Genomic DNA, 27,176 nt, shown 5'->3' on the forward strand with positions numbered 1-27,176 from the left:
TGGCTTTTTATCCCTGATTAACTGCATAAACTTCAAAATAAATTCATACACGGTACTGAGGATAAGTACTTTCTAAGGAAACTTATCGACCTGTGACTCTCCCAATGTTCAGTCACATGCCATACAGGTAATCATTTTCAGATATTAAGATATTAATTTGTAATGTTTCCAGATATTGTCTGGTCTCTTGAGTTTAGATCCACTGAGCTAACCAAACCAGGAAGTAACAGGACTAGTTGTCTGATTGACAGGCAGGGGGTGTAACTAGGTTAATTTATAAAAGTGCAAATTTCTATTGAAATCTGCATTTTTTTGTCAAATTTAAAAAAAAGGATACACTCTTCACACTTGAAGCACTTCAGAACAGAGTTCTATTCTGGGACCACTTCTATTCAACATCATTATAAATGATCTAGCAATAGGTATTTAAAGTCATGCATTAGTATTTGCAGAAAACACAAAACTAAATAAGGTAATAAAATGTGAGCAGGATATTACTTTGCTATAGAGGGATTTAGGTAAATTAAGGCACTGTGCACGCAACTTGAAGATGAACTTTAATGTAAATAAATGCAAACTCACTTTGGGGTATAGAATGCACAAGGAAGTTACACCCTTAATCATAGTGAGTTTGGGAAAACAAGATATGAAAATAATTTGGGAATTATGATAGACAAAAAAAATAGGCAACAATGTTCAATGGCAATAACGCATTGTTAATTGTCATGTATAAACATGGGCATAAATTATTGGTATGAAAATGTAATTTTCCTCTTTTTATATTAATGGTAAGGCCAAACCTGGAATATGCTGTGCAATTTTGGGTACCTGTTCTAAAGAAGGATATTATGGCACTAGAAAAAGTACCAAGGCAGGCTACAAAATTAATAAAGGGAATAGAGGATCTTAGTTATGAAGAAAGGCTAACAAATTTAAATCTGTTTTGTTTTAAAAAAATGGTGCCCGAGAAAGGATGATAAGAGATATTTTATAGATTTTATATATATATATATATATATATATATATAAATATATTTATATATATATATATATATATATTTGTTGTCGTGGCAATATAGCCGTATATGAGATCATAGCATATAATAACATAAATACCAATTAGTTGGAATTAGTCGGTTGTGGTGTGCCGAAACCGACAGAGCAGTAGGCCTGTAAAAAGTGGGCCCACCTTAGAGGGTGTTTGTAATAGAGGGAGTGGCGGGTGGGGTGACTCGCCAGACCATTGACCGTAATGTGAGAGTGGATTGGTAGCCCTTTTATAGGGAAACCAAGCCCCTCCCACAACTACAGGCCAAGCCTTCATATTTGTGGTCGTGGCAATATAGCCGTATATGAGATCATAGCATATAATAACATAAATACCAATTAGTTGGAATTAGTCGGTTGTGGTGTGCCGAAACCGACAGAGCAGTAGGCCTGTAAAAAGTGGGCAAAAATAAAATACCATAAGACATAATACGTTGACCAAAAACTTTATTTAGATAAGTCACAGAAAGCTAGTCTTAATTCTTTAACAGGATTGGGTATGTAGAGAGTATAAGCGGAAGATTTCCAGCGTCCCATTGTTTTGATGATGTGCGGAGGTATGTGGTTAGCAGAGGCTGTAGATGCTGCCCCGATTCGAAAAGAATGACCTGAAAATTGACTAGGGTTCAAGCCGAGTCTAGTCAACAGCAGTCTTACATAGAGCATAAACCTTGCTGTAGTTAGAACGTTACCGTGCAGTTCTATCAAAGGTTGTAATGGTTGTTTGCGGAGTGATTGCAGATAATTGTCAAAATTTTGTACCGGGCACCATTTGTTATGAGTAGGGTACAAGGGGATCGTAACGGTATGACCCATGGGGCTGGTTTTTGAGTGTTTAAGTATGAGTAGGTAATGGTCGTTTTGTTTCTCTAAGTCCATGGTTCTTAAGTAATCGGTGGTCGTAATAGTCATAGTTGTGAATTCGTTGGGACGGAGGAATCCATAAAAAGCTAGATATATGGCTGTCTTTATTACCGTGTTTGTCCTGGGCTCAAAAGGGGAGGAATCTAACAAGTTGACTAGTGCATGAAATATATGGTTATCTATAGGTAGTCGTTTTGCGGGGACATGTGTGTCTAATTTTTTAATGCCTCTAAGAACTGTCTTGATTTGATATGAGGACAGGAAACTGGTGGCTTTGGGTTGTTGAATAAGCATGTGGTGTTGAATTCCCGTGAGGTATAGTTTAATAGTGTTAAATGATAGTTTTAGGTTGATGTGGCAAAAAGAAGTGAAACCCAATATTGATTCTATCGTGAACATGTCGTGAATGTGAAAATCAGTGATGAATTTCCTGAATATGTGAAATGCTCTGTCGTAAGTGTTTCTAGTATTTACAGAAAGTGCCAGGTGAGAAATGTGACGTGCGTGATTTAACAAAGCTTTTAATCCATTATCATGTCTGTGAAAAGTGGGGCTGGAGTTGCCCGTCTGGAGGCGATGGGTAGTGTCGTGAAGAATTCCTGAAAACGAAATCGAGACAAGTGATCAGCACTGATGTTTGTGCACCCTGGAACGTGAATACATGTTAGAAAGAATTGACAAGTGGCTGCTACCCATGTGAGTCGTCTCAAGAGCCTCATAATTACCAGGGATGATGACCGGCCTTTATTGACAATATGGCAAGTAGCCATATTGTCAGAATAGCACCAAACCGTGTGACCGGACCACTGGTGGCCCCAGGTAACGGCCGCTGCCACGATGGGGTACAACTCAAATAAAGCTGAGGTCTCTGTGAATTTTGTGAGTGATTTGACCTCAGTTGGCCACGGCCCCCCAAGCCATTGGTCTCCCCATATGGCTGCGAACCCTGTGCTTGCTGCAGAGTCTGTCCATAGTGTAGGTGAAGTGTCTGAGTGAGGTGGTATAAACATGGCACGCCCGTTCCAAGAAGTGAGGAAAATTCTCCACATGCGCAAATCGGATGTTGCGTGGTTGTCTAATGAAATGTAAGATGTGTCTGAGGTAAATTGTGGAAATAGTGACAGCAAATGTGAAATAAATGATCTCCCCTGAGGAATGATTCTCATTGCAAAATTAAGCGATCCCAGCAATGATTGTAGGTCTTTTTTTGTGCAACAACCTTGCTGTAGGTAATGGTCAATGCTTGCCAGGATACGCTCAATTTTCTCATGAGGGAGGCTAGCCTGCATGTGTACTGTGTCTAGTTGTATCCCCAGAAATTGCATCTGAGTGTCGGGCCCCAGGGTCTTGTGTGGGGAGACTGGGATAGAAAGTGACTCAAATAATGCCAACATGTGTCTTAAACTTGTGGGTGGAAGTGTGTTGTTCTCAATTGTGAGGAAATCGTCTAAATAGTGAATCACTGAGGGACATTTGCATACATTGAGTAACAACCAACATAAGGCCTCTGCAAATCTGTCGAAAATACGCGGGCTGCTTTTAGAGCCAAAAGTGAGACGGGTGAAGAAATAGTATAACCCTTCCCATTTAATGCCGTGAAGGTGCCAAAGTGTAGGGTGCATAGGAAGTAATTTTTTTTTTTTTTTATAATTCTTTATTTTAGTAGTGCATAGAAGGGATACAAACAGTTTACAACATGACATTAATATATAATACAATCAGGTAAGTTGCATATACATAACAGGTCATGTTAGGAGGCTTGCACTTTTTTGTATAAATCATTCAAGAGGTAAGAAATATAGACATGAGGAAAACATTGAGCAAAAATAATAGCAAGCGTGTTATTCATGTCAGGAAGAATTCTCAAGTTGGTAGTATAGTAAACAAGAGTATATCGTCGCTTACGCTGAGGCCAATGTGGGATAATTACAGGAGAGTCCACGCAATGCTACAAGGTTATCAACGGCCTGGCTAGAGTGACCGCCAGCTCATCTATATGGTGACTTTTATGTATCTATACTAGGCAATATTCACGCTAGACAGTGTCAAACAAGTATTATCTGCAGAGAACTGAGATTAGCAAATCATAAACACAAGTCGCATCAATATTAATCTGTATGGCAACTCTTAAGAGCTAAGGAGCTTAATGCATGCTTAAATACGGGTTTTAACAAAATGCCTAGACAGGATAAACTCAGTGGGCTGCGGGGTCAGTCGGAGATAGGTCCAAGGAGATGGTCAGCGCAGCCAGAGGGGATCCTCCAGTCTCATTCACCAGGAGTGGTCAGGAAGCAGCTCGCCATGTTTAGCAGTTCCCTCCTCGCCGTTTGTGTAAGGAGAGTTTTCTGTTTGGAGTCTCCCGGTGCTCTCTCCCCTCACCTCTTTGTCACGGGAGATGCGAGGGAGCCCTTCTGGATCGGAGATCGCCGGATCAGTGGTTGGTAAGTGGAGCTGGTTGTGCTCTTTCTCTCCAGTGTGCAGGTCTCACTGTAAAACCCCCTCAGACTTTGGGTGCGTCTCTGCTGCCTTGTTCTGTCGGAGTTGAAGTTGCCGCCATCTTAGATGTGGTTGGCGGTCGTGTTTGGCCCAGTAGAGTAGTGTGCTGGCGGGGACCGGGATGACCCCCCCGGTCCAGAGGGGGGGGTAACGGGACCGGCCAGCTACTCAGGCAATAGGCTTGTGGCAGCCGGGTGGAGAGGCCCAGCAGCGGCCGTCCACTTCGCTCTCCCCCCGAGTAGGCCGCGGTCCCCGAAGCCTCGTGTACCTCCCAGGGGGCCCGAAACTCCCGGTCTCAGGGTCCGCCACCTCTCCCACAGCCGTAGGCATATCGCGTGGCCGCTTTTTAGTGGTATAGCTCTGCTTTCTGTAGCTAAAGAGGCTCGATTTCTCGGGAGCCTCTCCTGCATGCGACCGGTTAGCATGGCGGTCCGGCCCTGCCCCCCATAGGAAGTAATTTGAAGGCGTTCACTACATCCGTTTTACTTAACCATGCCCCTGTGCCTGCTTTTATGATAGCCCCAATGGCATGGTCGATAGTGGCGTTATGTAGTGAAAACTCTTCCGATGGTATGAGGGAATTTAAGCTAGGGACTGTGGAGGAATGTGGTGCGGATAAATCAATGATCAGCCTGGGTTTAAGTGAGTTGTTCCCCGTGACAATCCCAATGGGATTGGTTCTCCAAGAAGTGAAAGGTGGTGAGAGGAAAGGACCCAGCAAAAACCCTTGGTTCACCTCGATTGTGATAAGTTTATGTACCAGCTGTGGGTCATCTCGTGTGGAAAGTAAGTTGTCACATTCCAGTGTGCCTGTAGGTAAATGTATCAACCCTGTGTGAAAACCCTCCGATGGACCTGTTATGAGGTAGTCACTGAAATGTCGTGATGGGTGTAGATGTAGCAAATCGGTGAATAAGCTGAGGTTCACACATGTGAGATAGGGTTTTGGGAAAGCTGTATTTGGGCACATTGTCTTGGAATGAGCCCTAAAACAGTGTGAACAAACATGCATTAGTCTACAAGAACTAAACCCACAATTGCCAGCATTAAAATTGTTACATACTTGGGATTTCCCTAAGAAGACAATATCTCTTCCTAGTTTGTCTTTCAAACCTTTATTTGATCTTGGGGGGTTGGTAGTTGCTTGGTTTTGTTCTACCTCAGCTGTATTAGGGCAGAAATTAGTGCTGTGGGTTGCTGATGAGCATACTGCACAAGTTGGGGGCTTGAGGCCTGCAAAGTGCATACAGAATAGCTCAGTGTCCAACTTGTTCCACTTAATGCTTAAATTGAACTGAGCCAGAGCTGCGGCCACCTTTGCAGAGAAGGAACGGTGGTAATCGTAAAACGCTGTACCACCGTATTTGTGCCCCAGATCCACCAACTTGTGCATGTACGCATCTAGCTCGGCTCTTTTCCCTGGGTATACAGTGCAATATACATCCCTATAGATGCCAAAACCTGATGCCAAAACACAAATTCTGGTATATTCAATTTTTTGTTCAGGCGAGGGTCCCTAGCTTTAAGGACTACAGAAATGTCCCCACAAGCAAAGGTCCTGTTTTCAAGGACATCCTGGGAGGCAATGAGCAATGAAGCTAGGTTAACGTCCTTGCCTTCCAGAATGTCCTTTTTAAGGTGAGCTGGGACCATGTGTGAGGGATCAATTGATTCTATGTTAGCCGTGGCTGGTAGGGTATTACCGGGTAAGGTATTAGCAAGAGGCTGAGTGGTGACCGTTGTATTTGTAGTGGAGTGAGTAGCACTACCGGCCTCCAATTTGTCCAGCCTGTCGCTGATTTTCCCCATGGATGTCATAAGGGACGTCATCATAGCATGAAATGCTGGTACTTGAGACCCGCTAGGGCCTTCCCCTGCCTCGGAGTTGTCAGTGGTAGTGTTCAGTAGCCTATACAACTCCGCCTTTCTAGCTGTAGCTGGGAAAGGGATGCAGCGTCTTCTTAGTTCAGCTGTAAGACGTGGTATGGTCCACGATCTAAGGGATGCCGGGCTATTCACGTCTGTCCTTGGACCAGGGGTGGCAGGCCTAGCGGGTGTGCTAGGTAGTGACAGTTCTTCAGGAATATCTGGCGTTAGTGACATAACTGAAATTATAAATATATATAGTCAGTTGTATGAATTGTTTTGTGGGTGGGTACTGGTGGGCTAGCAAAATACCAAGCGGTGAAACAATTAAGCTTTTTTGAACGTGACAGATGAGGCCCTGCTAGTTGCCAAGCGGCTTGAGAGGCACTATCTATGCGTGGGCCCGAGGGGACGTTTAAGGCCACCGAACGTTGTGGCGGAGTGTTGGCCCTCTCTTTGCATTGATGCGAGGCGGCTAGCTATGATTTGGCCCGAGGGACGTATCACCTCCGAGTGTGAGGTTAGGGATGTTGGCCTCGCGGGACCACTAGCCTATGGATTAAGACCAGAAAATATTTATCTAATTGGGCCACCTAACCTAGGACCAGTACCCCTCAAATAATATTTTTTTAGGAAATAATGGGATCTGGCGTAGTACCTGAAAAGTGAGTCAGGCTTGACCTCTCAATTGAAGAGTAACTGTGATTTTGTCGGGTGGTTAACCTGTGGGTATAAGATGATATATAAATATCTGAATCTGGGGTAGTGGTTAGGCCAGATCGTGGACCTTAGAACCAGAACCTACCCGATAACTGCAGAGGAGATATAACTGAGAGAAAACCGGCTTCTTGCTTGTAAAAGCTACCGTTCCGCTGACTAAGCCTAGGAGAGTAAATAATATATTTAACCTAATATCATATGTTATATGGCCATTACATAAATCATATGACAATATTACCAACCTATAAATAAAGTATTAATGGTACCGACTCAGGTGCCCAATTCTTAATATAACTTCTGATAAGGAAACCTGTGGGAAGATGTCAGAAATCACAATTAAGGTGTAGCATAATTTTATGTATATATAATGAGAGAAAGAGAGAGGGGAGAAAAAAAAAATAATTTTTTGTGTGTAGTATCGTTATTGACCGGTAGGGGGCGAGATTCCACCTAAGAAGTGGGTGCCGGATCGTGTTTAAATTCATTATTAAAGTGTGAATTTAAATAGTGATAATACAGTACATATTAACCGTTTAGTTTGGTAGCAAAAAATTTTTAGTGTGTAGCCGAATGCAGCATTCGTTTTGAAGTTAAAAGGACATGGATTATTTTACTGAGCGGCGGAGTGATTTAACAAAAGAAGTGCCGAAATGCGAAAGGGCTCCGCCGTGTAAGCCGTGAGTAAGAAGCAGTTTGCTTTACGGCGGGCCCCACTTATTTTTTTTTCGGCGGCAGCGAGTACCGGAAAACTGTGCGGACGGCGGCGGCGGGAAAAGAAACCCTGGGGAGCCCGGACAACGCAGGAGAGCACCGGACCAGGACACCACGAGGAACAGGTAAGACGAAATCCAAGATGGCGGTCAGAACCGGAAGTAACGTTTCTGACTCGCCAGACCATTGACGGTAATGTGAGAGTGGATTGGTAGCCCTTTCATAGGGAAACCAAGCCCCTCCCACAACTACAGGCCAAGCCTTCATATATATATATATATATATATATATAATGTCTATAGAGTCATTGGAATCCCTGTTAAGTTTTTAAGAGATTAATGTAACTTAAATTTAAATAAATACCTTTAAATGAAAATATATAACATACATTTTTATTATCCCTTCAATATATATGTTTTAGTCTTTATGAAATACAAAATACATCAGTTGGCATAACTTTCTTCAACATGCCAACAGAGAAGGAAATATATAAATAGTCCTGTAGTCCGGAAGAACTAATCAATTAACTGTATTCCACTAAAAACTTACTATGGAGCTATTTTAAATATACCTATGTGTAGAGAATTCTATCAAAGACTGTGGGAAAAAAATTTCCCTTGTGTACATGCGCACTTGAGCCAAACCATCTGATGTTGGGATCCAACAGTGACACTTAACACATCTTTGTACTGGAGAATTTCAGCAGAATGTTGCAGCTTCCTACACAGGAATTCAAAAATAATAAATTATCATGAATTGGAATAGAACAGCTACACCGATATTTAACGCTGGGTGTAAACACTTTATCTGAAGGTTAAGGTGAGTTGAGAGTGAGTGAAAAATGGTTTCTGATTGGTCAATGGTACTCTAGAAGATCATGTTAGTTCTCCCCTGCCTGTCCACGAGATATTCCCATGAATTCGATAATACTAGTTGGTTCTTGGTCAAACTGGTTTTTGAAATGACAATTAAAAATAACAAAGAATACTTTTACAAACAATAAAATATAGAACATGTACTTGAGTTTTAAAATCTGTATATAAAAATGTATATAGACATTGGAAGCTCATATCACCGACCATAATGTTGTTCTCTTGCATAGATTCATGCAGATAGCATTGGTTACTCATCAACAGGTCTTTCAGTAATTGCAACTTGGAAAGTATCCTTGTGGGAACCTGTTTTATTGCTATGAGAGTCTCCTTTCTGATAAAACCAATATATGTCATGTAGATAAGAGTGAAGAAGCCCTAAGATATGTAATATATTGTAATAAATGTTTCCAATTTAAAGCTACCAGAAATGTGTACAATAATACATAATCCTGCTGAGAATTTTATGTCCCTGGTGATTCTGCCACTCTCATGTAATCAATCCATTTTCTTTAAAAATGCTGCATATGCCAGAAGAACCAGTTAGTTCTCTTATTTTTCATTAATGTACCAACGCATTGCAGAAGAGAATTAGTTAATTGTAGCTAAGAATGAGATTTATATTGTACATTATATTACAAAAAAAATCTTAGTTCATAACATCTGGAAGCAGATTGACCAGTCCCATAATAATCCTGTGGATGAGTGAATGAGTGATCACATATGTGTTTCATACAAAGTTTGCTGATTTTGCCAGTTATATCTCTGTTTTGCACGTGTTAGTATAGCAAAAAAAGTATACCATAATTTAATTATTTTACTTACCCTCTTTGTATGTGTTCCTGGTCTTTTTAGATTGTAAGCTCGCCTGGGCAGAGCCTTCCTTACCTACTGATCCTGTATGTAAAATGTGTTTTGTTAGAATTCATTGTTTTGCCCATTGTACAGCACTGTGGAATATGTTGTAAAAATAATAAAATAATTGTAATTGCAATAGTATTGTAATTTAAATTTCAACAGTAGTTCCACTGCTATTATGTTTTTCATTATTATTATTATTATTATTATGGTATTTATATAGCGCCATCAAATTCTGCAGCGCTTTACAATGGGTGGATGAACAGACATGTAGTTGTAACCAGACGAGTTGGACACACAGGAACAGAGGGGTTTAGGGCCCTGCTCAATGAGCTTACATGGTAGAGGGAGTAGGGTAAAATGACACAAAAAGGTAAGGATAGTGACAGTAGCAGAAGAGGAATCAGTCAGGAGCTGTTAACAGTTTCATTGATACGCTTTTATAAAGAAGTGGGTTTTTAACGATTTTTTGAAGGAGTGGAGACTGGGTGAACATCTAACGGAGGAGGGAAGCGAGTTCCACAGGAACGGTGCAGCCCTCGAGAAATCTTGAAGGTGAGCATCAGAGGTGGGAGTACGGACAGAAGATAGACGTAAGTCTTCAGCAGATCGTAAGGGCCTAGACGGGACATACTTGTGTATTAGGGAGGATAGATAGGTAGGAGCAGCATTATGAGCATTGTAGAGATTTGAAAGCAAAAACCAGAATTTTAAATTGAGCTCTATATTTTATAGGAAGTCAATGTAGGGACTGACAGAAGGGTGATGCCTCGCTGCCGCATTCATTATGGACTGTAACGGTGCATGTTGGGAGCACTTAAGACTACTGAGAAGCATTTTCATGAATGCATGTGGTGCTAGAGTGGTGCCCCCAGTTGATGTGGCGTCTGCTGTTAAATAACTAGTGTGTCGTGCAGAGAGAAATAAGATATTACTTCTCGTATTTTACCCTTGAGGTAAGCTGTCAGAAAATCTAAGGATCTACCACACATGACACACATAAATAGGGAAGAGAAAAACATAGTCGGTACTCAGATATAGCTTATATACCTAATACCAAATAACAAGTAAAGGACAGCATACCAGAGTCAAAATTGTCACATATATGGCCATGTCCAACCCTCTGTAAAACAGGAATTATTAGAAATTATCCAAAAATGTGCATTGTAGGCAACTTGAAATACCTTAAAGTAAAGCTATAGGGTCAGGAACACAATGTGTATTCCTGACCATATAGTGTTAAAAAAATATTGCCCCCCTTTCACATCCCTTAAATAACTCAAAAACTCACCTTATTTCCAGCACAGCTGGGTCTGCCAGCGCTGGGTCTGCTCCCTATCCACCTCCTTGGCTGACATAATCAGAATTAGACATGTGCAATTCGTTTTGGTCCGAATATGCATCCGGACGAATTTCGGGCAATTCGGACATTCGGGTACTTCCGAATGTCCGAATTGCTGAAGTGCCAAAGTGCCGAATTGCCGAGGTCTCAAAGTTCCGAAATTACCGAATTTCCGAAGTGCTGAAGTGCCGAAGTTGCCGAAGTTCCGAAGTGTCGAAGTGCCGAAGTTCCAAAGCACAGTATTGCCTAAGTACTAATATACTTACCCAGTGAAAGAAGAAAAATGTTACATTGTATACAATTTTAAATAAAAAGTATACAAACATAGCCAGGATTCAGCTGTAAGCATTTGCAACACTTACAACAATCAAGTAACATACATTCATATAAAATGTAAGTTACTTGGCCAGTCAATGTAATGACAGGAATGAATAAGTAGATAACTCCCTAATTCCCACGTTATTAGGGAGCTATCTACTAAAAGGCTGAAAGACCTAAATTGGTCTTGCTATACCGCGAGTAGGGGCATGTCTATTAAACAGTGAGCAGCCTATTTAAAAAAAAAAATGGTCCCCCTTCCCGAGCCCCCACCCCTGAGCGGCGGGTGGGGGCCCTAAATTATAATAAGGGGGGGACCTAATGTCCTCCCCCCTGGCCCCCACCCCTGAGCGGTGGGTGGGGGCCCTAAATTATATTAAGAGGGGGACCTAATGTCCTCCCCCCTGTCCCCCACCCCTGAGCGGTGGGTGGGGGCCCTAAATACTAATGGGGGGGGACCTAAGGTCCTCCCCCCTGGCCCCCACCCCTGAGCGGCGGTGGGGGCCCTAAATACTAGAAAGGGGAGGAACCTAAGGTCCTCCCCCCCTGGCCCCCACCCCTGAGCGGCGGGTGGGGGCCCTAAATACTAATAAGGGGGGGACCTAATGTCCTCCCCACATGCCCCCACCCCTGAACGGCGGGTGGGGGCCCTAAATAGTAATAGGGGGGGACCTAATGTCCTTCCCCCTGGCCCCCACCCCTGAGCAGTGGGTGGGGGCCCTACAGTAAAATAAGGGCGGGACCTAATGTCCTCCCCCTGGCCCCCACCCCTGAGCGGTGGGTGGGGGCCCTAAATCCTAAAAGGGGGGGAACCTAAGGTCCTCCCACCTGGCCCCCACCCCTGACCGGCGGGTGGGGGCCCTATATACTAATTAAGGGGGGCCTAATGTCCTCCCCCTGGCCCCCACCCCTGAGCGGCGGGTGGGGGCCCTATATACTAATAAAGGGGGGGACCTAATGTCCTCCCCCTGGCCCCCACCCCTGAGCGGCGGGTGGGGGCCCTAAATACCAATGGGGGGGACCTATTGTCCTCCCCCCCGGCCCCCACCCCTGAGTGGCGGGTGGGGGCCCTAAAAAAAAGTCCGTCCCCCCCAGGTGACTAGGGGAAGTTCCGAAGTTGCCGAAGTTCCGAAGTGTTGAAATGCCAAAGTCCAGAATTGCGAAAATTCCGAATTTCGGAATGCCGAACTGAAAATTTTCCCCATGCACATGCCTAATCAGAATTGATGATCTCAGCCAATCACAATGTTTCTCCATAGCAAGATGATTTTCCTTGTACACCCCCCCCCCCCCCTCACTCCCGTCTTTGGCTCAGAGCGCGCATGAGGACCACAGAAAGAGAAAGAGTCATGACATTGGTTAAGTGTGCGAAAGAGAGTAGCACAGATATACAAGTTAAGCGTATTCTTCCAATACAGAGTTTCCTAAGTAAATAAAGGAGGGTGAACAAGCTGCTAATGCCCAATAAGGAATTATAATATAAAATAACGCTAGAATAAAAATTAACCATAAAACCTGAAATGGTGATGCTTACCACAAGGACAATCACTAATGAAACTTAATAAGATATTAAAGAAAAGAAAGAGGCAGACCTCTTCTTGTGATACAATAAAACTAAAAGTTATATTTAAATTATTATTAAAAAAAAACATTTTAAGTGACGTGTCGACAATCTGCTTATCTATCTATTTATCTGTCTATTTAATTTACAGTTGTTATACAGTGTTCGTATTCAGAGCGCTTTACAAAACAAATTAACTTGAGTTTACAGACAGATATGTAAGAGAACATGTATAAGAGAACCCTATATAGAACTCTTCATTTGGCCTTTAATTCAATGCCTGCAGCACCACTATAAAAGTCCTTTAATAGACAGCCTGAAAGCTTACAATCCAGAGAGATATGAGCGCTGAGCCAGTTACAATAGTCAAAGTAATGTAATGGCAATATGAGGAGTAGTGCTTTACAGTGATTATACAATACACAACACAGGAAACAGTCAAGTTTGATTGCAAATGAGCAAGAATTCGGGAGAGAGCCCTATTTAAAGGGGCACTATAGTCACCAAAACAATTTAATTTTTTGTGTATCTGCTCAATTCTCTGCAAACTAGGAGTAAAATCACTTTTGTTTCTATTTTTGCTGTCCTGGTCACACCTCCTCTGGCTGTGACTGACACAGCCTCCATTAAAAAAAAATGGTTTAATTTTTAATCAGATGTAACTTGCTTTAAACATTGTTATCTCCAGCTATGTAAATTGAACTTTAATTGCACACAGGAGGATTCTGGAGTGTCTAGCAAGCTATTAACAGAGAAGGAGATGAGAAATTCTAAATTAAACAAAATTTGCAATAAAAGAAGTGTAAATATTAGATGACTCTTTACAGGAAATGTTTAGGAACGTTGTGTAAGTCACATGCAGGGAGGTGTGCCTAGGGCTGCATAAACAAAGTGATTTAACTCCTAAATGACAGAAAATTGGGCATTAAGACTGCAGGGGCATGATCTAAACACCAAAAACTGCTTCATTAAGCTAAAGTTGTTTTGGTGACTTTTAAGTAAGTCTGCAATGAAGACATAGCAGGGATGACTAAACGAGTGTCCATTGGACAAGAGAGGTTATGAGTGAGGTGTATAGTTTGCATATCTAGCTGGGATATACAATTTAGTTTCTAATTAGTTACATTACTCCATAGAGGCGGGTGAACAAAAATAGAGCATTATCCTTTTAGTGGATAAATTGAATGTTGGAACAATAATATTTTGAGATGCTCCGATTAGATCAAACATGACTGCAAAAGTGATACATATGGAAAAAATCTAATTTTGAATAAACACTCTTTCTACTTATTACAATGTACTATGATAGCATAGGATTACTGTTTAAGTTAGTACAACACAGATATGTTCCTCTAATGAACATATCATAAAATGCTATCTATGGTTAGTTAATCATAAAAGTACAGAAACCAACTCTTCACATTCCAGAGGTCATTTTTAAAGAGCCCAAGACCTCGGAAAGTTGTAATTTAAAGAAAACTGACATTATGATGTGTAGAAACAAGAAAGAGAGCATTGTATGCACGGCCTTAAAAAAGTGACTGGTTAATGGTTTTCAAAATAGAACATTTCAAAGCTCCACGTTGAGATGATATTCCCTTCTGCTTTGGATGACCTGTCCCAGGGCAACCCCTGTGTCTTCACAAATGAACCATGAAGAGCTAATGTGCTTTGCATGCCCTGAGCTCCACTCAGCTCATATATTTTGTCGATGAAAAATAATGAATAATCTCAAATGCATAACATGTACATTATCAGAGTTATATCCAGCTATGCCGATGATAATTTATTTTATTAATCATTAGTCATCTAATCAAAGTTGTTTTTGATAAAAAATGCAAATATTATTATGGTGAAATATTTTAAGAAATAAATATATATTTGGATTAAAACATGAATAAATTATGTTTGTTTTTATTTATTGTTTTATTATATTCTGTGGTTTTGGGGGGGTGGTATGTTCTAAGTTATCAGACAGTTTTAGTATTATTTATTATTAAGAGAATTTAAAGAAAAAAACAATATAGGACATAGAACATGTGTATAGGCAGACACTACAAATACTAATAGCATGGCTATATGATATAATTTAGAAAATTGGATATGGAAAGGCCTTTTTTATTATTATCCTTACTCCTTGGCTTATGGCCTGGCAGAGGGGAGATATTTATGTTGGTAATGGGCTGCTGGACTGATAATTTATTAAACTGAATTGTGGGAGTGTAAATCCTCAACCAACTCAGCAGAGTGGGAACTATGGGTGCAGGATTTTAGTGCAATGGGTGCTAGTTTAATGTTGCAATTTTGGAGATAAAGGCGAGAGGCACTGCCATGTTTTATTTTTTTATTTTAGTTATTCTTTTTTTAATGCCTTATGTATCTTAATGAATATACTCCCCCACATTGCCACCTGCCTTAATATGTATGGTTAATAAATTTTCTTTCTTGATCTAATAGCTCAGCACCTTTTTATTTGGTTCTCCTTAGTCTATGATATTCACAGTTTGGTTTAGCAACTGGAATGCAACTTTTCATATATGTATATATAAAAACACATATATATGTATATATAAAAAAACAAAAAAAAAAAAAAACATTTTTTTAAATAGTGTGGCAAAACTGATTAATCTAAAAGCAAAAACTGAAAAATGAGAGCGCCGTTTTAATTTCTGTAGCCCTAGCCACACCTCCCCTGACTGTAACACACAGAGTGTCTTTACAGATTTCCTGAAAAAAAACTGTTCATTTGGCCCCTATTTTAAATTCAGTCAGTATTTACTTTAGCATTTCTTATCTCCTCCTCTGTTAATTGCCTGCCACTACCAGCAAATAGCACTGCTTGCAGCCTCCTGTTTGAGATTAGATAAACAAATCAAAGCTTCACATTAAGAATCAGAAAGAAAAACATACAGGAAACTATTACGGTATTATGTGAATATTTTATTGTATTCATATAATTTGTAAAAGAAAAAAAAACACTATTTGTTATTTAATAATATTATACTATGTTTTAAGAGGTTTTTTTTTACTATCTTTTTTTTACTATTATATATATATATATATATTTTTTTTTATCGCTTTCAAATGCGCTCACTGTATCCACAATGTTTTTTTCTATGAGAAGCATTTGTTTAAATTGAGGAAAATACTGATAGGCATGTAGAGACTTGGGAAGATAATCAAGAATAAACTAATGGCATTTTTCTTATTGTAACTGCCTCGATCAAGCGCATAAAAATATTTGCATTTTTAAACCTAAACTTTCAATTTAAACCTTATGCCAATAAAGAATGTCCTGCTGAGACAGACACTCCAAGGACCAAAACAACTTGAGCTTAATGAAGTAGTTATGGTCTATAGATTATACACATACTGTATCACTGCTCAATTCTCTGCCATTTAGGGTTTAATTCATTTTGTTTATGAAGCCCTAGTCACATTTCCCCTGGCTATGACTCACACAGCAGTCCCTACACACTTCCTAAAAAAGAATCTAAACTTTTAGCTTCCCATTTTGCACAGTGATTTTAATTTAGAATTTCTTATCTCATGCTCTATTAATAGCCTGCCATAGTCTATGTGAGTCCCATGTGTGTGATTAAAGTTTAATTTACAAAGCAGGAGGTCATAGCTTTTAAAGTAAACACACTGTTCTGTAAAATCTGATTTTTGAAGACTGTGTGAGTCACAGCAAAGGGAGTTGTGGTTAAGGTTTCATCCGCAAAAAAACGAAAATTAAAGTGATTTAACTTAGATGGCATTCAATTGAGCACTGAAACTGCAGAGACATAATCTATACACTAAAACTACTTAATTAAAGCTAAAGTTTTTTTTTTTTTAAATGACCTGTAATATTAGCAGTTATAGCTTTAGGGTTACACCCCAGATTTCTAAACTACATTTCCCATGATGTCAGCTCACAGGTTAATCCATTTTGTTTCCACAACTTTAATACATGTCGAGTTTAGCACACATTTAAGAGAAAAAATGTTTTACAAATCCTACCTTATGAGTGTTCATCCTTTATAACTATGGTTTTATTGTATTGTTTTCATTTTATTCTCCAATGCGTGACCTCTTTCTCCTTAGGTTGCTTATTAAGATAGCACAACCAACTGCTTCATCAACTCAGCTCAGCTATTTACAGAGGGACAGGTTCATGATGATGTAACACTGACTATGACGTGTGTGATGTCATCAGCTGGGCTCTGTATGACATATGTAGATTTATTTAGTTCAAAGTAATACATTAATTTTGAAGCATGCATTGAGTATGAGTAAGTATGATTAACTACTGTATATTGTAATTTTTCAAATCAATCAGTAACAATATTTAGATAATTAAATGGACACTCTAAGCACCAGAACCACCACAGCTTAATGGTTGTTGTCCTGGGGCAATAAGGCTGTCACTGCAGGCTCAGCAGTGAGAAAAAGGCGACATTTACATTGCTTCTTAAGGACATTGCTTCTTCTGGTGATTGTCACATAGACTCAGCTAATGCATCTCTCTGAGGATATGCCGATTGGAGCAGCACAGCAATTGCAGACCCACTCCCCCTGTTCCCCGCCCACCCTCCACCCCTCCCCCTGCGCCCCAATGCTTTCCTATTATCGTCACTGATGATCTCAGCCGGGGCGGAGTGGCAGCTGTGACAAGACCGCCACTGTGAGGGAACTAAGTTAACTTAAACTTATTTATTTAGCTTAGCAGAATTCTAAACTTAATTTCACATGGTGCCAATTCACAGGTTAATTATTTTACTATGTTCAGCTTGTTAAAATGTAAGAAAATAAAATACTTTACAAATACTACCTTTGTAGACCTGTTCTTTGCAATGTTTATCCTGTAAAACCATAGGTGCACTGTAAGATTTGTATTATTCAAATTGTGATCCCATTCTGCTGCTCTCTTACTTAGTCTCTAAAACCAGATTCTATTTTGCTGCTTTCTCTTCTCAGCTCAGCTGTTTACCGAGTGACAGGTTCTGTATGATGTATCATGACTATGACATGTCTATGATGTCATCATCATCTAAACTCTGTATGGAATATGCTGATGTGTTTAGCTCAAAAGTATACATTTATTGTGAATATGAATAAGTATGATTAAATATGCTGTATGTAAATGTCCCTATAAATTAGTAACAATATTTTTGATCATTAGGAGTCACATTACTTGCTCAATATTGCAACATCAGATGTATGTTCATTATATCACTCAAGGTGCCAGTGTGTGCTGGTTGAGTATTGTCTGTGGTGACTAGTGATGTCGCAAACATAAAATTTTCGGTTCGCGAACTTCCGCAAATGTTTGCGAACCGGCGAACCGGGCGAACCACCATAGACTTCAATGCACAGGCGAATTTTAAAACCCACAAGGACTCTTTCTGGCCACAATAGTGATGGAAAAGTTGTTTCAAGGGGACTAACACCTGGACTGTGGCATGCCGGAGGGGGATCCATGGCAAAACTCCCATGGAAAATTACACAGTTGATGCAGAGTCTGGTTTTAATCCATAAAGGGCATCAATCACCTAACATTCCTAAATCACAATAGATATGGATTGACACCTGACATATGACATATTGACACCTTGACATATGGATTGACGCCTGTCCTCAGAGACCCTGATACACACTGACACAGATCAGAATAGGGACTGTTCCCCCTACATAGGGTCACTTGGCAGATATGGATTGACACCTATCCTAAGGATCCCTAAAACACACTGACACAGAGCAGAATAGGGACTGTTCCCCCTACATAGGGTCACTTGGCAGATATGGATTGACACCTGTCCTCAGGGACCCTGATACACACTGGGGGGGACCTACTGTCCTCCCCCCTCCCCCACCTCTGCGTGGTGGGTGGGGGCCATAAAAATAATGAGGGGGGGGACCTACTGTCCTCCCCCCGGGCCCCACCCCTGCGCGTTGGGTGGGGGCCATAAATCACAATGGGGGGAGGACCTACTGTCCTCCCCCCGCCCCCACCCCTGCGCGGTGGGTGGGGGCTATAAAAATAATGAGGGGGACCGACTGTCCTGCCCCGGCCCCCACCCCTGCGCGGTGGGTGGGGGCCATAAATCACAATGGGACCTACTGTCCTCCCCCCGCCCCCACCCCTGCGCGGTGGGTGGGGGCCATAAAAATAATGAGGGGGGACCTACTGTCCTCCCCCCGGCCCCCACCCCTGCGCGGTGGGTGGGGGCCATAAATCACAATGGGGGAGGACCTACTGTCCTCCCCCCGCCCCCACCCCAGCGTGGTGGGCGGGGGCCATAAAATAATGAGGGGGGACCTACTGTCCTCCCCCCGGCCCCCACCCCTGCGCGGTGGGTGGGGGCCATAAATCACAATGGGGGAGGAACTACTGTCCTCCCCCCGCCCCCACCCCTGCGCGGTGGGTGGGGGCCATAAAAATAATGAGAGGGGGGACCTACTGTCCTCCCCCCCAGCCCCCACCCCTGCGCGGTGGGTGGGGGCCATAAAAATAATGAGGGGGGGACCTACTGTCCTCCCCCCTGGCCCCCACCCCTGAGCGGTGGGTGGGGACCCTAAAAAAAACAATAAGGGGGGGACCTACTGTCCCCCCCCAGCCCCCATCCCTGAGTGGTGGGTGGGGGCCCTAAATAAAAATTCCCCCCAATCAAAGGTGACTAGGGGTCCCCAAGCCCCTAGTCACCCAACCCCCACCCCAAAAAGTTACTCCCTAACTATCCCCCTCACCCTAAAAAATAGTGAAGGGGGAATAAAATAAATAACCTGTAAAGAAAAATTCAACTTACCATTTGACATCTTCTGTTTTCTAAAATCTTCTTTTTTCAGCCCCAAAAAAGGCCAAATAAAAAGCCATAAGAACCGAAGCAATTAAAAAAAAAAAAAAAAAAAATAGCGCAAAAAAAATAATCCATCTTCACCCATGGAGGGCTCCGCGCAGACTGAGCTCTGCAGGGCGGGGGGAGGTTTATAAAGCCTTGCCACGCCCTGCAATTAGGCTAAGAACACTCTGATTGGCTGGTTTAAGCCAATCAGAGTGCTCTTTGTCATTTTACACAGCGTGGGAAAATTCCAAAGAACTTTCCCACGCTGTGTAAAATGACACAGAGCATTCTGATTGGTTAGATTCCAAGCCCACCAATCACAGTGCTCTGTGTCATTTTACACAGCGTGGGAAAGTTCTTTGGAATTTTCCCACGCTGTGTAAAATGACAAAGAGAAATCTGATTGGTGGGCTTGGAATCTAACCAATCAGAGTGTTCTGTGTCATTTTACACAGCGTGGGAAAGTTATTTGGAATTTTCCCACGCTGTGTAAAATGACAAAGAGAACTCTGATTGGTGGGCTTGGAATCTAACCAATCAGAGTGTTCTGTGTCATTTTACACAGCGTGGGAAAGTTCTTTGGAATTTTCCCACGCTGTGTAAAATGACAAAGAGCACTTTGATTGGTGGGCTTGGAATCTAACCAATCAGAGTGTTCTGTGTTATTTTACACAGCGTGGGAAAGTTCTTTGGAATTTTCCCACTCTGTGTAAAATGACAAAGAGCACTCTGATTGGTGGGCTTGGAATCTAACCAATCAGAGTGTTCTGTGTCATTTTACACAGCGTGGGAAAGTTTTTGGGAATTTTACAGTAACATAGGGTGTCTGGAGGGAGTATCTGCAGTAACACAGAGTGTCTGGAGGGAGTATCTGCAGTAATACAGAGTGTCTGGAGGGAGTATCTGCAGTAATACAGAGTGTCTGGACGGAGTATCTGCAGTAACACAAAGTGTCTGGAGGGAGTATCTGCAGTAACACAGGGTGTCTGGAGGGAATATCTGCAGTAACACAGAGTGTCTGGAGGGAGTATCTGAAGTAACACAGGGTGTCTGGAGGGAGTATCTACAGTAACACAGAGTGTCTGGGGGGAGTATCTGCAGTAACACAGGGTGTCTGGAGGGAGTATCTGCAGTAGCACAGAGTGTCTGGAGGGAGTATCTGCAGTAACACAGAGTGTCTGGAGGGAGTATCTGCAGTAACACAGGGTGTCTGGAGGGAGTATCTGCAGTAACACAGAGTGTCTGGGGGGAGTATCTGCAGTAACACAGAGTGTCTGGAGGGAGTATCTGCAGTAACACAGAGTGTCTGGGGGGAGTATCTGCAGTAATACAGAGTGTCTGGGGGAGTATCTGCTTGTAACATTTATATGCACTGAAAAAAATTATAATAATAATAAAATTAAATTGAAAAACATAAATAAAATGGTTGCAGCTTCCGAATGAATCTAAAATGGATGCTGTCCAGTAGGTGGGAGGGTCTGCTAGGGAGGTTGTGCTGCTGATTGGCTGGAATGTGTCTGCTGACTGTGAGGTACAGGGTCAAAGTTTACTCAATGATAAAGAATAGGGGGCGGACCGAACATCGCATGTGTTCGCCCGCGGGGGCGAACGCGAACATGCTATGTCTGCCAGGAACTATTCGCCAGCGAACCGTTCGGGACATCACTAGTGGTGACTGATTGTGTGTGTGTGTGTGTGTGTGTGTGCGTGTGTGCGTGTGTGCATGCGTGTATGCCTGCATGTGTGCATGTGTGTGTATGTATATTTATATATATATATATACAAAACAAATATAGCTTGGCACTCACCCTGTCTCAATAATGTAGTTTTGAATGCCTAGGTGCTATCCCACGTTAAAAGATATAAATGAAGAAATAAGGGAAGCACTCTCCGGTCTTGATAAAGGGTCAATCGGTATTTTATTCCCAAAAAAGGATTTACATTCTTAGATCGACGTTTCGACCCCACAGGGTCTTCCTCGAGGAAGACCCTGTGGGGTCGAAACGTCGATCTAAGAATGTAAATCCTTTTTTGGGAATAAAATACCGATTGACCCTTTATCAAGACCGGAGAGTGCTTCCCTTATTTCTTCATTTATATATATATATATATATATATATATATATATATATATATATATATATATATGTCTGTAGGGCAGTTTAAGTGTGTGTATGTTTTGCCCCTCTCCCCCTCCCCCCCCCACTTGTTTACTTTCCCTGGTGATCAAGTGAGGAACTTTCAACATCTTTATTCCTATCAGGTACAGACCACTTAAAGGCCGCCCTCATTATTTTTCGCATAGTGTGGCACTCTGAGTCATCAAGGACTGCGCTGGCGCTCTTAAAGTGGGCTGTACCTGATATTGGTACTGATCACAAAGCTCCCTCAACAAAGTGAGGGAATGCAGGGTTTTGCATGAAGATCTTTTGATCTCCATGCTGGCTTGAGAAGGGGCACACTCAGAGCCAGAGCTCCAGGCACAGATAAAGCCATAGGCAGCCGTCTTGCTCACCTATTGAGTATTCTAGCTCTTCTGCTGGAAGGCCTGGAGAGGGTTAATCACTTTACTATTTTTTCATTTTAGACCTATATTTTGCAATTTGAAATTACAAGATTGTTACAATTAGACAATAATTGTCTGTTAAACAGTTAGACAATATACAACACAATAGCTCAATAAAATAACATATTTAAATCCGAGACTTTGTAGAATTAAGCCTAGAACACAGCTATACTTCATAAAAAAAATTTAAAAGAAGAAAGTAGTAAAAAAAAAAAATCCTTTAATAGTTATCTTGCTCAGTGCTATGAAGAAATGGCTAAGTGTTTGATTTCAATTCATTGGCGTTATTCAAAGTGGGAGCATAAGAGGTGTCATTTTTGGCCAGGATTGACAGCCTTTTTTAATATGAAATAAATCAGCCAGAGAAAGAAGTGTCACAGACAACATGCTGAATGAGATGTGATTGACAGAGCTTTTCTAAAACAAGTGCTGTTTGTATTTGGTTTTGTGGCAACTCACTTGAAAGGATGTCAACCGCTTTGAAATGCTCTGAATATATAAAACTCATAAGAATGTTCACATAAGGAAAGTATAAATTGTTCATTTACTTTCCAAATGCTAGTGATTTGTTAAGTTTTATGTATATGAAAGGTTATGTCAATATATTTTTATTCAAGTCACACTGTCCTATATCCCAAAAAATAAACACTGCCTAAAGAAATATAAATTGTTTGTGACAATGGTTTGTTCTAGTTGAAATACTGTGCATATTGTGTTTTCCATCAACAGAGATTGTACCCTGTAAGAACCAGTGATTTGTAAAATAATCATAACAATCTTGTATTTAAATGGTTACTCCAACCACCATGACCACTTCAGTGATTTGAAATGGTCATGGTGGTAGGAGTCTGGGTGTGTAGCATTTCTGCTTAAAATGCTGCACATGCAGAGATATATAAAATTTTGTGCCGTGGGCTAGTTACACATTGTTCCAGGCTGCCTACTGTCAGTTCTGTGCATATATTACGTATGTCATCAGAGCGCACAGTGTGCTGGCAACAGACATAATAATCTTTTCCCTTACAGGCAGGGAGTCTCCACAAGAAAGCTTGCTCTCCCCTCTCTCTTTGCAATAAATAGCTTTAAAAAAAAAAACAACCTTGCTCCATCTCTGCCTTCCCTTTGCCAATTCAGAGAGTGCGCATGTGCGCTTAGTTGGCCAAACAGTCCAAGCTCAGGCTTCTCTATAAAAAGCCTGTGATTGGACTGCACAAAAACTGCCATGAGTTGGATGGAAGAGGCAGAGTAGCCAATTGCCCGCATGGAATCTCCTGCTTATTAAAGAAAAATTATAGGGTTAAAAATGTCCCCAATTTTTTTACATTTAGTACATTTTAAAGATATTCAGGTTGATTTACTGTGCATATTAAAGGGTCACACCGCTACTGACATCATCTACACTCAGAAAACACTTTAAAGATCTGTGATATTTATCATGACTCACAAGCTGACTTGTGACAAATTCACCTACCTACCCATCAGATATTTGATGCCAAAATGATTGTGGTTAGGCCAAGCACACTACAACTCCCCACTGTGCAATAATAAAAAATATTCTTGTGTATCACCTGCATATCTCAAGTTTTATTTATTTTATTTATTTATTATTGCCATTTATATAGCGCCAACAGATTCCGTAGCGCTTTACAATATTATGAGAGAGGGATTTAACTATAAATAGGACAATTACAAATAAACTTACAGGAACAATAGGTTGAAGAGGACCCTGCTCAAACGAGCTTACATTCTATAGGAGGTGGGGTGTAAAACACATTAGGACAGGAATTTACAATCAAATAAGGTGGGCTGCCCTTTAGGAGAGGGCAAGAGACAGGTATGTGAGGTAAGGGTTAGTCTTGGAGGCCATAAGCTTTCCTAAAGAGATGGGTTTTAAGGCACTTCTTAAAAGATGCAAGACTAGGGGAGAGTCTGATGGCGGTAGGCAGGCTATTCCATAGGAAGGGAGCCGCCCGCGAGAAGTCCTGCAAGCGCGAGTTGGCCGTACGAGTGCGGACAACGGACAGGAGGTGGTCACGGGCAGAACGGAGAGACCGAGAAGGGACATACCTATGGATCTGTGAGGAGATATAAGAGGGGCTAGAGTTGTTCAGTGCTTTATAGGTGTGAGTTAGTACCTTGAATTGACTCCTATAGCATACAGGAAGCCAATGTAAGGACTGGCAGAGGGGTGAGGTGTGAGAGAGGCGACTAGAGAGGAAAATCAATCTAGCAGCAGCATTCATTACGGACTGTAAGGGTGCAGTACGGCTATTGGGGAGACCAATCAGGAGAGGGTTACAATAATCCATGCGGGAAATTACTAGAGCATGGACAAGCTCCTTGGTAGTATCTGGTGCAAGAAAGGGGCGGATGCGGGCTATGTTTTTAAGATGGAATCTACAGGATTTGGCAACATGCTGGATGTGAGGCTCAAAGGTGAGACCAGAGTCAAGTATGACACCAAGACAGCGCGCTTGCAAGGATGGACTGATGTTGGTACCACAAACTTGGAGGGAGAGCGAAAGAGGAGGGTCAGTATTAGGAGGAGGAAAGACAAGGAGCTCAGTTTTTGAGAGATTGAGTTTCAGAAAGCGGGATGACATCCAGTCAGAGATGGAAGAAAGGCAAGCAGTGACACGTTGCAGGACGGCAGGGGAGAGGTCCGGGGAGGAGAGATATAGCTGGGTGTCATCAGCGTACAGGTGGTAGTGAAATCCAAAAGAGGTAATAAGTTTGCCAAGAGAGGCAGTATAAAGAGAAAATAGAAGGGGACCAAGGACGGAGCCTTGGGGAACTCCAACTGAGACAGGGCAAGGGGAGGAGGTATCATTAGAAAAGGAGACACTGAATGAGCGTTGGGAGAGATAAGAGGAAAACCAAGAGAGGACAGAGTCACAGAGACCAAGCGATTGAAGAGTTTGAAGAAGGAGAGCATGATCAACGGTGTCAAAGGCCGCTGAGAGGTCAAGAAGAATTAGTATGGAGTAGTGGCCTTTGGATTTAGCTGCGATTAGGTCGTTAGTAACTTTGATAAGGGCAGTCTCTGTAGAGTGGAGAGGGCGGAAGCCAGATTGAAGAGGGTCAAGGAGAGAGTTGGAATTGAGGAAATGAGACACACGGGTAAAGACAAGTCTTTCCAGAAGCTTTGAGGAAAAAGGGAGCAGGGATATGGGACGGTAGTTAGAGGGGGTGGATGGGTCGAGGGATGGTTTTTTTAGTATAGGTACTACAGTGGCATGTTTAAGGTCAGCAGGGACGATGCCAGAGGAGAGCGAGCAGTTGAAGATGTGTGTTAGAGAAGGCACGAGACAAGTGGAGAGAGATCTAATAAGGTGAGATGGGACAGGATCGAGCGGGCAAGTGGTGGGGCGAGAGGAGCAAAGAAGAGCAGCCACCTCTTGGTCAGTAGCTGGGGAGAATGTCTGAAGGGTAGGAAAGGCATGATCTATGTGTGATTGAGAAACAGAAAGGCAAGGAGGGGAGAATTCTTTCCTTAGCTGTTCAATCTTGTCAGTGAAGTAACATGCGAAGTTATCAGCAGTAAGGTTAGTTTTGGGGGTGGCCACAGCAGGGCGAAGAAGAGAATTAAAGGTGTGAAAGAGACGCCTGGGGTTGCGGGAACATGAACTAATGAGAGTGGAAAAATAGTTGCCTGTCTATGCAAAGTATGGCCTCTGGGATAGTTTTGGAAACGTGATTTCCCGAGTTTCTGTGCCCAGGGAGGACTTTATCTTGAGATAGACAGGTGATGCACAAACATTTTTTTTTTGTATTTATGTGGATAGCTTGTTACACTTGTTACGTATGTATGTGTGTTTGGTTAATTGTATGTGAATGGACAAACCAGCATATATCTTAAATTTAAGTTTTACAAGCGCCTAGTTATGTACAGTATGTGGAGCTAATTAAGTATGTATTTATGTAAACAGTGGTGGGAAGTAGAGCTCTTTATTGTCCACGGCTACACATAAGAGAGAGGTGGCCCTGGTAATAATAAATCGAGTCTGTCTCTCCACCAGATGGATCACTCTCTGCAGTGTGCATGGGTCAGAGTCTGTCTCACACTGCTAGTTGCCTCTGTCTGCAGTGTGTAGTGAAAACTATGGTATTTTTCACACTGGTATTTTGAATTCTCTGCAGTGTTTGATGGATAAGGTCTCTTTCACATTGTTATTTTGATGCTGTCTGCATTGCATGATAGATGGTGTCTGTCTCGTCTTGGCAAACTGCTATGTCTGTGATACGTGATGGCAAACTAGCAGTTGGACCTTTCATTGACAGTTGGACTGTCCAATTTCAGGCTGTACAATCTGCTGTTGACTTAATAATCGTGATGCTGTTCAGTGAAATACTAATTATATTATTTCTAATCAAGCTATAAGTAAAGATATAAAGTTCAGAAATGGATTGATGATATTTTGCCAACGCCACTATGAGACTGAAGGAAGAGATATGAGAATTAAATTCAGGAAATGAACTAACAGAAGGGAGTAAGAGCACAGCACCCGTGATATTTTTCTTTTACGGAAGCTATGAGACAGGTTTATCAATGTTATTAATAGTCTTTAAAGGCACATTCAAGCAAGATATGTTTGTGCGTAATGTTCATTCAGCTTAATTATTTGGAAAAGTAGTGATTTGTATGGGTTTAGCATGAAGTCTCCTTCTATTGAGTGTACGGCTCCTCTCTCTGGGGCTAGGTGATATAAGCACCGTACAGCCAAGATAAATGTCCGATTTGCACTAAATAAAAACGTCACAACCTTGGCTGCCAACATATAATGTTAAATTGAAGAAAGGGCCAGAGAGATACATAGTATCCCCAACCAACCCCAAGATTAGAGTGCTACGGAATGCCCAATCCCATTGGCATAATAATATCCATTTCTACTACCCAAAGCAAACCACATCCCGCATGTAAATTCATGTGGGTGCCTGTTATACTCCTTGTCTTCTTCAGATATGAGGCTTAATAGTTATATACAACCTTCTTTATTACTGCACTCTTACTGTATAATTAGTTTATTATTATTGACAGAAATACAGGAGTAAACATCCTCTGCAACATTACTGCTTCACACTGACAGGAATACACCCTCTGCAACATTACTGCTCCACACTCTGACTG

The sequence above is a fragment of the Pelobates fuscus genome, chromosome 4 (assembly GCF_036172605.1).
Source record: "Pelobates fuscus isolate aPelFus1 chromosome 4, aPelFus1.pri, whole genome shotgun sequence".
NCBI lineage: Eukaryota > Metazoa > Chordata > Amphibia > Anura > Pelobatidae > Pelobates > Pelobates fuscus.